At 39.1% G+C, this 15,309-nt stretch overlaps 1 non-coding gene across 1 annotated transcript; it reads right to left on the bottom strand.

Annotated features, from left to right (window-relative positions):
- Positions 1-291: 291 nt before the first annotated feature.
- Positions 292-398, bottom strand: LOC117280532 (small nucleolar RNA R71). Its single transcript, XR_004511062.1, has one exon. It is a non-coding gene; the product is annotated as a small nucleolar RNA R71 (small nucleolar RNA).
- Positions 399-15,309: the final 14,911 nt, after the last annotated feature.

Genomic DNA, 15,309 nt, shown 5'->3' with positions numbered 1-15,309 from the left:
GTTAAAGGGCATCCTATGCCTGGGTTGCTTCAAACTCTTCACAATTGCTGTGTATTCATAGGGAAGATGAACGAAGATCCAAATACACATCTAATGGACTTCTAGGAGATTATGAACACCTTTCAATACAATTGTGTGTCACGTGATGCAGTGTAATTAAGGGTATTCCCCTTCACACTCAAAGATAATGCAAAGTAGTGGCTTCGAAGCTTGCCCGCGAGATCAATTAGAACTTGGGAGGAGATGACCAGGAAATTCCTTGATAAATATTTCTCATCAGCTAAGACGGACAACTTTAGAAGAGAAATCCATAACTTCTGCCAGAAAGATACAGAAACTATTTTTGAACCATGGGAGAGGTTTAGGGAGATTGTTCGAAAGTGTCAACATAGTGGAATCGAACTCTGGATGTAACTCTAGGACTTTTGGGATGGATTGACACCGGCCTCACATAGAACATTGAGCAATGCAGTTGGAGGCCTGTTGATGAAGAAGACTCCAAAGGAAATAGTTACAATTCTTGATGAGTTATCTGAATATGCAAATCAGTGGCCCTCTGAGAGTGCTGAAAGAAAAAGATGGACTGGTGTTCACCAGGTTGATGCTAATACATCTGTGCAGGTACAACTTGATGCTATGGCTAAAGAAATACGGAAGCTAACCTTAGCCTCAATACAAAATGGGCCTCATGCAACGTGTGATATATGTGGAAGAGGACACTCTACTCATGAGTGTCAAGCCTCAACTGAGGAAGTGAATGCTGCGGGAAACTACAATTTCAATGCAATGGGTCAGAGGCACACCAATTTTTCATGGAGTTCACCTGGGGGTACTGAGAACGCTTGGCAACAAAATAACTCTAGACCCTAGGGACAAGGAGCTCCAGCATACCAAAATTAGTAGAGACAGCAATTTCAGCCTCAACAACCCATTCAGCTTGGTCTAGAAGATCTAATGAAGGCCTTCACTATTAAGACAAATAAGAGGCTGGACGCCTATTGAGCAGCTATGAAAGAGTTGGGCACATCTTTTCGAAACCTGAAGATACAAGTGGGACATATTGCAGCAATATTATCTGAGAGGGCTCCGGGAACTCTCACCGCTGATATTGAGAGAAATTCCAAAGAAACAGTGAATGATGTAACCTTGAGAAGTGGGCAAGTGTTGAAAGATCCCACCTTGATCCAAAATGATGGGAAATTTGGAAAAGAAAGTGAAGACCAGCTAAAGAATGAGGTTGATAAAAAGAAGAAGGGTCAGTTAAAAGCTGAGAGAAAGAAAAAGGGAGAAACTTTGAGAAGGGAGGAACCTGAGGAGAGCCAAAATATGTCTGCTTTACCTTTCCCCCAAAAGCTATATAGAGAAAAGCTGGACAAGCAGTTTGGGAGATTCCTGGATATGCTGAAACAGGTTCATGTAAACTTACCATTCACAGAAGTGCTCTCACAAATGCCTGCTTGCACCAAATTCTTGAAGGCCATTCTTACAAAGAAGAGGAAGATAGAAGAGACTTCAATGGTTAAGCTCTTAGAGCATTGCAACGCGATATTGCAAAATAAACTCCCACAAAAGTGTGGAGATCCAGGAAGTTTTACTATACCTTGCTCATTAGGAACTATAAATTTTGATAAGTAATTATGTAATTCTGGTGCCTCAATTAACTTAATGCCTCTATCTATTTACAGGAAACTGGAGAAGGAGATTAGAGAGATAAGGTCGGTACCAATATCGTTGCAGCTGGCAGACCAAACAACTTTAATACCCGAGGGGATAGTGGAAGATGTGTTAGTTCAGGTGGATAAGTTTGTATTTCTTATGGATTTTGTAGTGGTGAATATGGAGGAGAACAAGGAGGTCCCCCTCATCCTTGGAAGACCATTCTTAGCAACGGGTAGAGCTACGTTGGATATAAACGAGAGAAAACTCATGCTTAGAGTGGGTGAGGAGACTGTGACGTTTAAGATGGATGTAGAAAAGGGGGTGCAAAAAGTAAAACCAGTTGCAAGTGTTAAGTGGAGGCTGAGAAGAAGCTGTCTGCATAGATGTGCGCATTAGTTCGAAGGCAAGGAATGAAGCCCCACTTTGACTCAGACCCCGACTAGATGTTCAGGGAAGTTTCCTTTACCTTAGGCTTTCTAGTTGTGTGTCATGGGGACATCCATAACTTAAAGTATGTGGTGGGGGATATTTTGTATGTATGTATGTATATTAGTTTTAGTTTTCTTTTTGTTAGTTGTAGTAGTTAGAGATAGAAAACAAAATCATAAAATTTTTCAAATTTTTGATTTTCCCAACGATGGATATCATCGATAGGTTTCTTGAGGGATTTAAGTCGAAGGAAAAAGACAAAAAGATTTTCTTTTGTAGGTAGTGTAATACGTCCCTCTTGGTTTTTCTTTGTGCCACGGTTCTTTTTTAAGGGTTTTGTTTGAACCAGGTGTAGTTAGGTTTTTATTTTTTAGGAGTAGGAAACCTTGTGCTATGATTTGAATGGAAGGCAATATCTCTTGACTCGATTATACCTTGAGAATAGTGAGTGCTTTAGTTGTGACGCTTAGGCTCAATTTTTGACTCTTGTATAAGTACCTTAAATTGTATGATCTTAACTTTGCTTAACTGCTTTAACTAGAGTGTCTTGATAATCCAATCTTGAGTGAGTTATGCGCCATATGGGTGTGAGGTTTTGTGTTATTCTGTGCATTGCACTTGATGTCTAGAACTTGCCCCGTGTGTTTGCAAAGCAAAATAGTAGTTTATTCAGTTTTGGAAGTGATATAGGCATTTCGTTGTTGAGCCAGATATATGTTTATCCACCTAGTTGTTATGTATCTTGGTTAACCCCTTTGAGCCTGTAATCTTGTTTCTTTGGCAACCACATTACAAGCCTTACCCAATTGTTTGAATGGGCCATCTATTTGAACCTACCTCTCGTGAGCACTTGAAATTGTTGTGAACTTTGTAAAAGTTGAAGTGTGGGGTGGTTAGTTTTGATTTGAGTGGAACTATTGAAATAAGGAAAAAGGTGCACTGTTTTGAAAAAGTAAAAGCAACTTGAATTAAAAAAGAAAAGGAAAAAAATGTTGTATTGTTGTGCAAAGTATTCTTTGATAGTGGTGACTCTTGATGTAATTATGCTTAAAGAAGTAGGGAGTCAATAGATATTGATGTGAATGTGGAGTTATGGTTTGACTCAAGTGTGAGGTTGTGAATAATGAAATGTATGTATTAAAGTGTTTAGGAAGGTGTAGTCACTCTTATATCTAAATGTATCCTACCCATCCCGCAGCCTACATTACAACCAGTTAAAGTCCTACTTGATCCTTGACTGAATGAGCTCAATTAGAAGGCTATATTTGCGTATTTTAGTCACTTATTACACTTTAATTCACTGCACTTTATTCATGTTTGAGCTTTAATTGATAGTGTTTTGCACTTATTGTGAATTTTATGCTTTGTAGGAGTTATTTCAAGCGATGTAGATGTTGAGGAGCTAATCCGAGCTATTTGGAGCTTTGAAGCCCGAGTAAAAGCCCAAGGGATTAAGCCGGGATCATGTTCGAGGGTCGAGGACCAAGTCTGGATGTTAAAAATTAAAGTTTGGTCCGTACTCTGAGAATTCCCCACTGTCGCGGTGCGTGGGGCACCGCGCTTGTACAATCCTTTGCTGCCACTCAGAAATTAGCTCTATGGATTTCCCCACTAATGCCTCGCATGTGTATTTTTTACAGAGTAAATATCCTATTTCGGCTAGGAAATGGTAATTTTGTCTGGGCCCGACCCTACTTTGTATAAATTCATGGAAAAACGTTATTTTTTGAATTTTTGACACATATTCGACCTAAGGAGGCTAAGGAGGAGTTGGAAGAACACAAGCACAAGGATTTCATCATTCCTTCCTAACTCAAGTCCCGAGTTTGGATTGAATTTATGTTTTCCTCTACTCTAACTTTATTTGTGATGAATTGCTCCATATCTATGGAGTAGTTCTCTTTAGGGTTTGATGGATTTGGTGTATTGATGATTGTTTGTGGATTATAACTCTAGTTTTATGTGTTGAAGCATTTTTGGATGATTTAATTGTTGCATCTACATTCACTAGTTCATGTAATCGAGAGAGGCATAACTTGTGATATCTTTGCATTATATTGTTGGTTGAGTTCATATATTCTTCTAAGTAATCGAAAGAGGCTAGTTGAATCATTGATTAAACATAGTTAGGAGAATAATCTAAAGAGGTTTTCCTAAAGACCACTCCACTACGCATTCTTGCATATCTTCACGTGCTTAAATTGGTTCATCTCGTGAGGTTAAAATTTAGTCGAGAGAGAAGTTTTTGCTGAACGTTTGAACTAATAATTGAGTGAATTCGAAATACTCACTTAAACATTAGAAGTGAATCACCTATAGTTAGATCCCAAACAATTATCTTGCACCTACCCCATCAAAACCCTATCTTCTCCCATTGGTAACCTTCTTTGCTTGTTCCTTGTTGCGATTGTCATTATTCAATAGCTTTAGATTCTTAGTTAATTTTAGTTAGAAATCATTAAATATCAATTGTTGATCATCTTGGATAGCAACCAAGCTAGAAACTATGAGAATACTGTTTAAATCCAATCCATGTGGAGACGATAATTTTACTATACTATATTTGATCAGCAAGCATAATTTAGGTGTGTGTTTCAAGCTCGTCAAATTTTGGTCCGTACTCTGAGAATTCCCCCAAAATCTAGACCGTCCTTAGGCCGTACTATACCTTTCCCCCAAAATCTATATTTCCTTCGTTGATGGTAGGCTATAATATCGTATTTTAGTCGCTTATTGCACTCAAATTCGCTGTGCTTTACTTGTGTTGAGCTTTAATTGGTACTGATTTGCACTTATTGTGTGTTTTATGCCTTGTAGGAGTGATTCTGAGTAATGTAGATGTGGTGGAGCTAATTTGAGCTATTTGGAGCTTTGATGTCTAAGTAAAAGCCCAAGGAATTAAGACGGGATCGAGTTCGGGGATCGAGTACCGCGTATATATATAAAAAGTGAAAGAAAAATGCTCAAGGCCATGTAAATGGCCTATCACGACTTGTTGGAAGACATGCACCATGAAGTGGCTAACCAAAAGTCTCATAAGATGTTAAGGAATTGAATCCTCCAAATTGAGACATACAAGTGACGTGTGCACATGAAGTGGCTTCCTAATTCATCATTACACAAGACAAAATAGTAGCATAATTGAAATTTGCCAATTCTCTAGAAAACGTCACTAAAGAGACACAATGTGCGACGCCCACCAAGCCGCAACAGTGTATTTTTGGCTGCATGACAGATATTGAGCTCTCCAAATTTCCCCACTAATGCTCCGTATAGAGCGGCGCCCCATGCGGCGTGCCTATGTATTTTTTACAGAGTTATTTTCCTATTTCGGCTAGGAAAATGTGGTTTTATCTGGACTCGACTTGGTATAAATACATGAAAAAATATTATTTTCTGGACTTTTGACACACTTTAGACCTAAGGAGGCTAAGGAGGAGTGAAAAGAACACAAGCACAAGGATTTCATCATTCCTTCCTTACTCAAGATCCGAGTTTGGATTGAATTTATGTTTTCCTCTACTTTAATTTTATTTGTGATGAATTGCTCCATATCTATGGAGTAGTTCCCTTTTAGGGTTTGATGGATTTGGTGTATTGATGATTGTTTGTGGATAATAACTTTAGTTTTATGTATAGAAGCGTTTTTGGATGATTTAACTGTTGCATCTATATTCACCTGTTCATGTAATCGAGAGAGGCATAACTTCTGATATCTTTGCATTATATTGTTGGTTGACTTCATTAATTCTTCTTAGTAGTCGAAAAAGGCTAGTTGAATCATTGATTAAACCTAGTTAGGAGAATAATCAAGAGAGGTTCTCCTAAAGACCAATCCACTACGCATTCTTGCATATCTTCACCTGCTTAAATTAGTTCATCTTGTGATGTTAAGACTTAATTGAGAGAGGAGTTTTACTGAACGTTTGAACTAATAATTGAGTGAATTCGAGAGACTCACTTGAACATTAGAAGTGAATTATCTAGAGTTAGATCCCAACCAAGTATCTTGCACCTATCCTATCAACCCCTATTTTCTCCCATTGATAACTTCCTTACTTATCTTTGTTTCGATTGTCATTAGTCAATAGCTTTAGATTCGTAGTTAATTTTAGTTAGACATCATATACATCTCAACAGTCGATCATCTTGAATAGCAATCAAGCTAGAAACTACAAGAATACTGTTTAAATCCAATCCTTGTGGATACAATATTATACTATACTATATTTGACTAGAGAGCATAATTTAAGTGTGTGTTTTACGCTTGTCAAATTTTGGCGCCGTTGCCGGGGATTGAGAATTAATAGTGTTTGAAATAGTTTTTGGTGCTAATTCAAGAATTAAGTTTTAGTTTGTTTTCTTTTCTGTTTCCTTTTTTATTTTATTTTCTTTAGTTAACTTGTTTTCAAGATTTGTTTGGTAGTACCTAACAAGTTGGAGAATATACTATAGATATTGAACTCTAAATGCTGTGAAGATGGAGTACAACCAACCTAAGAAAATGATTGAAGAGTTAGTAGCTGAACATTATCAGCGGTCTGCTATGTGTTTTAAATGCGGTGGAAATTATCTATGGGTTGATTGTCAAGCATGTATGTATTCTTCCTATGGTTCATATTTTGAACAATCTTACTCTGTTTCTAGTCCGTACAGGTAAGAGAATTCATATGGGAACACTTCTGACTCTGGTTGGGATGAATACCCTTATTATGACTGGAATAAAAGTTAAGTGAGACAACCACCTCAAGAGGAGAATGGTAGTTTAGAAGCGCTTATTCATAGGTTCATGAATAGTGTTGAAGAAAGGTTTATGCAAAATGATGAAGCTATTAAGAACCTAACAACGCGAGTGAGCCAATTAGTAAGTATACTTTCAAAAATCTCATTGCGTTGTGATGGTGAATATATGGAGGAGATACCTTGTGAGAACGAGCCTACTCAAGAGGATGCGCATCCACAGAGAGAGCATTCCAATGTTCAAGAGGACTTTGATTCAAATGAGATGATTGAAAATAAGGCCGTGGTTGAGTGTGAAGCAACGGAAGAAGAGTTCAAACCCCCATCCACCTTTCAAATTTTAGTAGAAGAGAATGGAGTTGGTTCGCAGGCTTGAGCGCGAAGAGCGGGAGGGTATGAGACCTCGTAGTTCAGGTGGTTTCAGTAGTACCTCATCTAGAGGTTGTTCACATCACAGTAGGGGTCGACCTTAAAGGCCGGGTTAGATGGCTCGTCCGATTCATTGTGGCACATCAACTAGTCATGATTCATATAGTACGCATTCGGTTCAGTTATCATTCAGTGCACTCCCAGCTTATAGTTCGTACCGTGCTCTATCAGTTCAGCGTTCCTCAGTACCGGGTTCTTCCAATGGTTATTATGGTTCTCGAGGTCCGATTTAGGCCCTGCAGGCATCCCTGAATCGAGGTTGCTTCTAGTATGGGGAGTTGGAGCATGTGAGGAGGTATTTACCCCATCTTACTGGAGGTCCCTTTCAGTAGAGAGATTAGGATACTACTTTCGCACCAGTTTCATCACCACCCGCTCATCTAGCTCAGGTTGAGACTCAGGCAGTTTGAGGTCGCCCTAGAGGGGTAGGTCGATCAGGTGGCGATCAGTCCCGATGCTATGCTTTTCCTGCCAGGACAGAGGCGGTTTCTTCTGATGTTGTGATCACAGGAATTGTTTCAGTATACCACATGGATGCTTCAATATTATTTGATCCTGGTTCCACTTATTCATATGTGTCATCATACTTTGCTCATTATTTGGATATGTCTCATGATTCTTTAGCTATGCTTGTTCATATATCTACGCAGTGGGTGATTCTATTATTGTGGACCATGTGTACCGATCATATGTGGTAACTGGTTGGGTTGTGAAACGAGAGTTGATCTTCTACTACTCAGCATGGTTGATTTTGATGTGATAGTGGGAATGGATTGGTTGTCGCCATGTTACGCTATTCTGTATTGTCACGCTAAGACCGTGACATTGGCGATGTCAGGGTTGCCTACGGTTGAGTGTAGAGGTTCTCTGAATTATGTTCCCAGTAGGGTGATTTCATATTTAAAGGCTCAACGGATGGTTGAGAAGGGATGTTTGACATATTTGGCCTTCATGAGGGATATTTGTGTTGATTCTCCTACCGTTGAGTCATTTCCAGTAGTGAGAGACTTCCCAGATGTATTTCCTGTAGACCTGCTGGATATGCCACCCGATAGTGACATTGATTTTCGTATCACTCAACCCATCTTTATTCCTACATATCGTATGGCACCAGTAAATTTAATGGAATTTTAGGAGCAGCTTCAGGAGCTACTAGATAAGGGATTCATCAGGCCAAGTGTGTCGCCTTATATAAGAGGATGGTACTATACGGATGTTCATTGATTAGAGGTTGCAGAAAAAAGTTACAATTAAGAACAAGTACCCACTACCGCACATCGATGACTTATTTCACTAGCTTTAGGGTGCTAGAGTGTTTTCGAGATTGATTTGAGTTCAGGGTATGGTGTGGTCACTACGAGTTTCTATTGATTTCTTTTGGGCTGACCAATGCCCCAACAACCTTTATGCACTTGATAAATAGTGTATTCCAGTCGTATCATGATTCATTTGTCATTGTGTTCATTGACGACATACTGGTATACTTATGCAGCCGGGAGGATCATGAGCAGTATCTGAGGATTGTACTCCAGTCCTTGAGGGAGAAGAAGATAGATGCTAAATTCTCCAAGTGCGAGTTTGGCTTAACTTGGTGGCGTTCTTGGGCCACATGGTGTCTAGTGAGGGGATCAAGGTAGATCCTAAGAAGTTTAAGGCAGTTCATAGTTGGCCTAGACCTTCTTCAGCTACAGAGATTCAGAGTTTCTTGGGTTTGACATGCTATTATTGTCGCTTTGTGGAGGGTTTTTCATCCGTTTCCACACCTTTGCCTAGATTGACTAAGAAGGGTGCCCCATTTAGGTGGTCTGATGAGTGTGAGGAGAGCTCTTAGAAGCTCAAGACTACTTTCACCACGGCTCCAGCTCTAAATTTGTAGTCAGCATCGGGTTCATATGTAGTTTATTGTGATGCTTCGCGGATTAGCATCGGATGTATCTTGATGCAGGAGGGTAGGGTGATCTCTTATTCTTCACGTCAGCTGAAGCCCCATGAGAATAACTATCTCGTACATGATTTAGAGTTATTTTCCATTGAAGATTTGGAGTCACTATCTCTACAGCGTATCGTGTAAGGTATTCACAGATCATCGGAGTCTACAACACTTATTTAAGCAAAATAATCTAAATTTGATATAGCGAAGGTGGTTAGAGCTGTTAAAAGACCATGATATCTCCATTTTGTACCATTGCGGGAAGGCTAATGTGGTGGCCGATGCCTGGAGCAAAAAGGCTGAGAGTATGGGTAGCCTTGCATATATTCCAGTTGGTGAGAGACCACTAGCATTGGATGTTCAGGCTTTGGCCAATCAGTTCGTGAGGTTAGATGTTTCGGAGCCTAGCGGGTTCTTGCTTGCATGGTTTCTCGGTCTTCTTTATATGAGCGCAAAAGTGCACGTCAGTATGATAATCCCTATTTGCTTGCCCTTAAGGACACGGTACAACACGGTGATGCCAAGGAGGTTTCCATTGGAGTTGATGGGGTGTTGCAGATGCAGTCGGATTTGTGTGCCCAATGTGGATGGGTTGCGTGAGTTGATTCTTGAGGAGGCAACACTATAGGTGGAGATGATTGAATTAAGATATAGAGGAGTATGTTCTCGGTGTTTAAACTGTCAGCATGTAAAGCACGAGCACTAGAGGCCAGGCGAATTGCTTCAGAGACTTGAGATTCCCGAGTGGAAGTGGGAGCGTATTACAATGGACATTTTTGTTGGTCTCCCACAAGCTTTGAAGAAATTCGATGAAGTATGTATTATTGTGGATAGACTAACCAAGTCTCCACACTTCATTCCGGTTGTGACAACTTATTCTTCAGAGCATCCAGCTCAGATCTATATCTGTAAGATTGTTCGTCTTCATTGTGTGCCGGTGTCTATTATATCTGATCAGGGCACGCAATTCACATCGTATTTCTGGAGAGCTGTGCAATGTGAGTTAGGTATGCAGGTTGATTTGAGTACATCATTTCACCCCCAAAAGGACGGGCAGTCCGAGCTCACTATTCAGATCTTGGAGGATATGCTAAGCGCCTGTGTTATGGATTTCAAGGGTTCATGGGATCAGTTCTTACCGCCTGCAGAGTTTGCCTATGACAACAACTACCGATCGAGTATTATATGTCTCCTTATGATGCCTTATATAGAAGGCGGTTCCGTTCTTCAGTTGGTTGGCTTGGGCTAGAAGAGGCTAGGTTGTTGGGTACGGATTTGGTATGGGATGCCACAGAGAAAGTCAAGTTGATTCAGGATAGGTTTAGTACATCACAGTCTAGGCAAAAGCGTTATGTTGATTGGAAGGTTCGTGATGTTGCATATATGATGGGTTAGAAGTTATTTCTTAGGGTTTTGCCGATGAAGGATGTGATGAGGTTTGGGAAGAAGGGTAATTGGTCCCTCTGTGGTGCTTGAGAGAGTTCACCATCTGAAGCTTCAGTATCCACTGATTAGTTAGAGAACTATGGACCATCTGAGTGCATATCCAGTAGCCAATGCATTGGGCATATAATGACCTAAGGCTAGACATTACGACATGATGTGCCCTTATATGATAAGAAATCCATGGCGTGCTTGCATAACTACTTCCATATACCATTAGAACACCACCAGAATGAGCATGATAACATGCTAATACCACTAGAAAGTACCTAATAGTTTACAGAATACAAATGAAACAAAACAACAAGCAAGAACAGGCATTAACAAACATAACATACACATCAATCTGGAGCTTTTCTTTGGCAACCCTAACCCTAAGATTAGGAGTTTGTGACTTGTCAAGGTTGATTAGTCTCCTCCTTGCACTTGGCAGTTCAGAGAAATAGTGAGACTGAATTGTACCTTCAAAACAAAATACATGGTTAGCTAAATGATGTGCCACAGTGTTGCCCTCCCTTAACCCATGCTGGAATATCATATTAAAATGCTTCTTCATCTCATTGATTCTCTAAACCGCAACCACAATGCACCAGGGTAGATCCCATTCTCCATCAATGATCCTCTTCATCACAAGTGAGTCTGTCTCCATTATAAGAGGATGCAATTCATGATCCACACAGAAAGACAGTCCATTCCTAATTGCCATAGCCTCGGCTACTATATTTGTTGTTTACTCCAGTTGTTGTGCCCTAAAATACACCAAGTCTTCTTCACTGTCTCTCATACAAAACCTGTAGAGCTAGATCTTGGATTGCCTCTTGATGCTCCATCTGTATTACACTTATACCATCCAGTATGTGGGAATTGCCATGCTACTCTTTTGGTCACAATAATAGGCTTGTACTCCTCAAAGAACTTGATCATATCCGACCAAAGATAAGGTATGTGTGGCAGCCAACTATACCTATCCTTTTCCAAGAAATGCAGTGTCTTGTTGATTTCATGAATAACCCTATGAACTAACACTGATCCCCCATTCATGTTTGTGTTTCTCATCTTCCACAGCTCCCAAGTAATAATTGTTGGAACTGCTTGATACAATGGCTTCATTTTTGGACAACAAGCAGCATTCCACCATGCCCTAATCACCTTATGGACCTGCACCAATTGAACATTGATCCCAGCAATATTTAAGAATGTCCTCCACACCCTAGTAGCAGTAGTACCATTCAAGAACAAGTGATCAAAGGATTCCTCCTGTGGAGATTGACAACACTAATACCTAGACATATAAATGTAACCTTTCCTTCTCCACATATCATCAGTAGCCAGTTTGAACCTCCATAACCTCCAAAGAAAGAAAGATATCTTGAATGGCAATCCCTTTATCCACATATTCTTGAATTCTGGATTAGGGTTTTCCCTATGCCTCACTAGATTCCAAGCACCACTCATAATAAACTTGCCTATAGATGTAGGCTTCCACCAAGGTCTATCCCAGTATCCATCACTGCCTTCAAACTGCACATGTTGCTTAATATGGTCAGCAATGTCTTCTGGAAATGATTGATCAACCAGTTACTCATTCTATCCATATCCTTGCCTCAGTTCCACCACTTCTTGTAGCTCCTCATTGATGTGATAATCTAGAGGCACTAGGTGATACAATCCCCCTAATCCTGTCCAATTTTCGCGCCAAACATTAGTGGTACCAGTCTTCATCTCCCACCAAATCTCATGCTCCACTTTTTGTCTATCATTTAGCATTTGTCTCCAAATATGTGAATATTCCCTAAACTATACAACTGTAGGCAGCTCCTTCTTGCAGTACTTATTCCATATGAAATTTGACCACAAAGATTTTGTGGTTCTAAATCTCCACCACAACTTTGCAAATAGTGCTTTGGAGACATCAAACAAAGATCTGAAACCTACCCCTCCCTCCTTTGGGAGACACAATTTATGCCATGAAGACCAATGTCTGCTTCTCCCTTCCTCCTTTGTACTCCAAAAGAACCTTGCAAAGAGCTTAAGCAAATGTTCAATAATGTTTTTAGGTGGATCAAGTACTGACAACATGTGTATTGGCATACTTTGAAGGACACTATTGATCAATGTTGCCTAGCAACCATAAGGTACCAATTTCCCCTTCCATGAGTGCAGATTGACCCTCACCTTCTTAGTAAGATCATCATAATTAATAGCATCCTAGGAAGCTCAACTCTATTCAAGGACAAGGATGAAGCTTTGGAATCTCAAAGATGGCCTTTAACAAGATGTCAAGCTAAAGAGTTGCAAAACAAGGTCATTAGACTTCAAGTGCAAATAAAGAAATTATTAATTGGGAGGAAGAGCTCAAGGATAAATGATGTGAATTGGCTAGGTGATAGCATCAAGGACACATAGAGTTTTGGAATCTCTAAGAAAGCCATTTACCAGATCTCAAGCTAAAGAGTTGCAGACTAAGGTTGCTGGACTTCAATGGCAAATAAAGAAGCTTTTAATTGTAGAGAAAGAGCTCAAGCCCAAAAGAGATGAATTATCCAAGTTTTACAATTATTTGGTGGCCCAAATTGAAGTCCAAGAGAAGGAAGATTGGGTCACCAAATCAGCCCTTGAAGTCCACCAAAAGGGCTCAAAATGAGCTTAAAAGAGGTCCGAAAGGGGGTGTTTCGAAAGGAGTCCAATTAGAGTCCAAACAATGGCCCAATCTAGTAGTTTTAAGGTCCAAATTTTCCCCAAAGGTATTTGGCCGCCCATCCTCTTATATTTTTGTATCTTTTATTCCTTAGCAACTACCCTACCTAATTTTGATGACTTTTGTTACCCCTTAGCAACCCCCCCCCCCCCAACCTAATTTTAAGGACTTTTACCCCTATAAATAAGGAGTTCTTCTCATTCATTAGGCACTTGATTATTCATTAAGAATATCATACTTTGAGAGTTCTTTTGAACCTTTGTTACTTATGCTTTGAGCTTTATCTTTCAACCCTTACTTGTTCATAGTTCAAGGTAGTAAGATTACTTCTCTATTGTGATATCTTTGATTCCTTTGTAGTATTCTTAGAAGGCGATTAATACTAGTTATTGATTGTTGTCTCAAGTTACCTGTAAAGCTGTCAAGAGTCGAATCTACTATTTTGATTTGTGTTTAAGTAAAGGCGTTTGATTTCGTCAATAAATCAAGATGTTGTTGCTTGTATCTTGTCAAGGCTATAGAACTTGCGTTCTTGGAAGTTCCTGGAATTCTTTCCTTGAATTTTTCCATATCCTTTATTTTCTGCACTTCAATTCTAGTTGTTCAATTCCTTATTATTATTGCTTCTGCATTTACTTCTCAAATTCTTACTCTAGTTTGGATTCCCGACCTAGTTGTTATCAAGTAGTATTAGAGCGGTTCTATCAAGGTTTCGTTCTTGATAATTCTAGCGATTACTTGAACACTAAGAGCGGAAAAAATGAAAATCAGTTAAAAAAAAAGAATTGTTTGCTCTACAAGAAACTTCTTTTGTATCTAATTTGTTTTCAAAAATTAACAAAGGAAACAAGAAGAGGGGATCCTAGATCTCAAAGATACGAAACAAAATTTAATTTTTCTTACTCTTTCTAATTATATAATCCTTTCCTTTTTGTTCGTGTCTTGTTTCAACCGAGCCTAATAGTTCTAGGATTTGGTTTTTCTTTCATTAGTTCCCCAAAAATCTAAATTTTACTACTAAGAAATTCATACGAGTTGGGTTTAACTATAAATCTACAAAATATTTTGTTCAAAGGTTATTTCGAGAGAAAAAAAAAGGCAAAGAGAGGTGAGAGTATTATAAGGAAAAAGCCAAATTTGAGAGATACATATTTCCTTAAATCTATGTTAAGATGTCTCAAACATGTAGTTACAGTGGAAGGAGGAGATCTATGACTCAACAACTTGAAAAGCCGAACTTACAGTATACTGAATGGAAGGAAGACAATGGTAAAGTTATTTTTCAAACAAGAGCTAAAGTAATGTCTGCAATTTATGCCCTTAGAATTGACAAAGCATTTGGCTATAACTTAATTAGCACTTATATGGTTGAGAAATTGAACTTGCCTTGTTTTGAACATATTGAACCCTATATGTTGAAAGGAGTAAGAGTAGATAAAAGAATGTTATTGCAATTCTCTATTGGAAGGTATGAGGATGTGATTTGGTGTGATGTCATTCCCATGAATAGTTTTCATATCTTGTTGGGAAGGCCATGGTATATTTATAGAAGTACTTCATATAGTATGAAAAAAAATAGATACTCTTTTGAGGTTAACGGGAAGAAACTCATTCTTGGGCATTTGACTCCCTCACAAATTTGTGAAGATGAAAAGATTGTTAAAGAGAATATGGAAAAATATGAGAGAGAAAAGAATGAGAGGAGTAAGGGAGTGCATGTTGACATTCCAAGAGAGGAAAAAGGAGATGTTGTCTTGAGTGAAAAGAGTGGGGTGTCAAGTAAGGTAAAGAGTGATCTTGAGAAAAAAGAAAAGAGAGAAGGCAATGAGATAACAAAAATCAATGAGGTAGAGAGAGAAAAACAAGAGGGTTTGAGTGAAGAAAAAGAAAAACACTTTAGTGAGAAAAAATAGGCTAAGGGTGAGGAAAAAGTTAGTCTTGTGATAAAAGCCAAAGAGAGTGTAAGCAAGAAAGAAATATC

Source organism: Nicotiana tomentosiformis, chromosome 3 (assembly GCF_000390325.3).
Source record: "Nicotiana tomentosiformis chromosome 3, ASM39032v3, whole genome shotgun sequence".
NCBI lineage: Eukaryota > Viridiplantae > Streptophyta > Magnoliopsida > Solanales > Solanaceae > Nicotiana > Nicotiana tomentosiformis.
The sequence above is the reverse complement of the archived record's forward strand: the minus strand, read 5'-3'. Positions and strand labels throughout refer to the sequence as shown.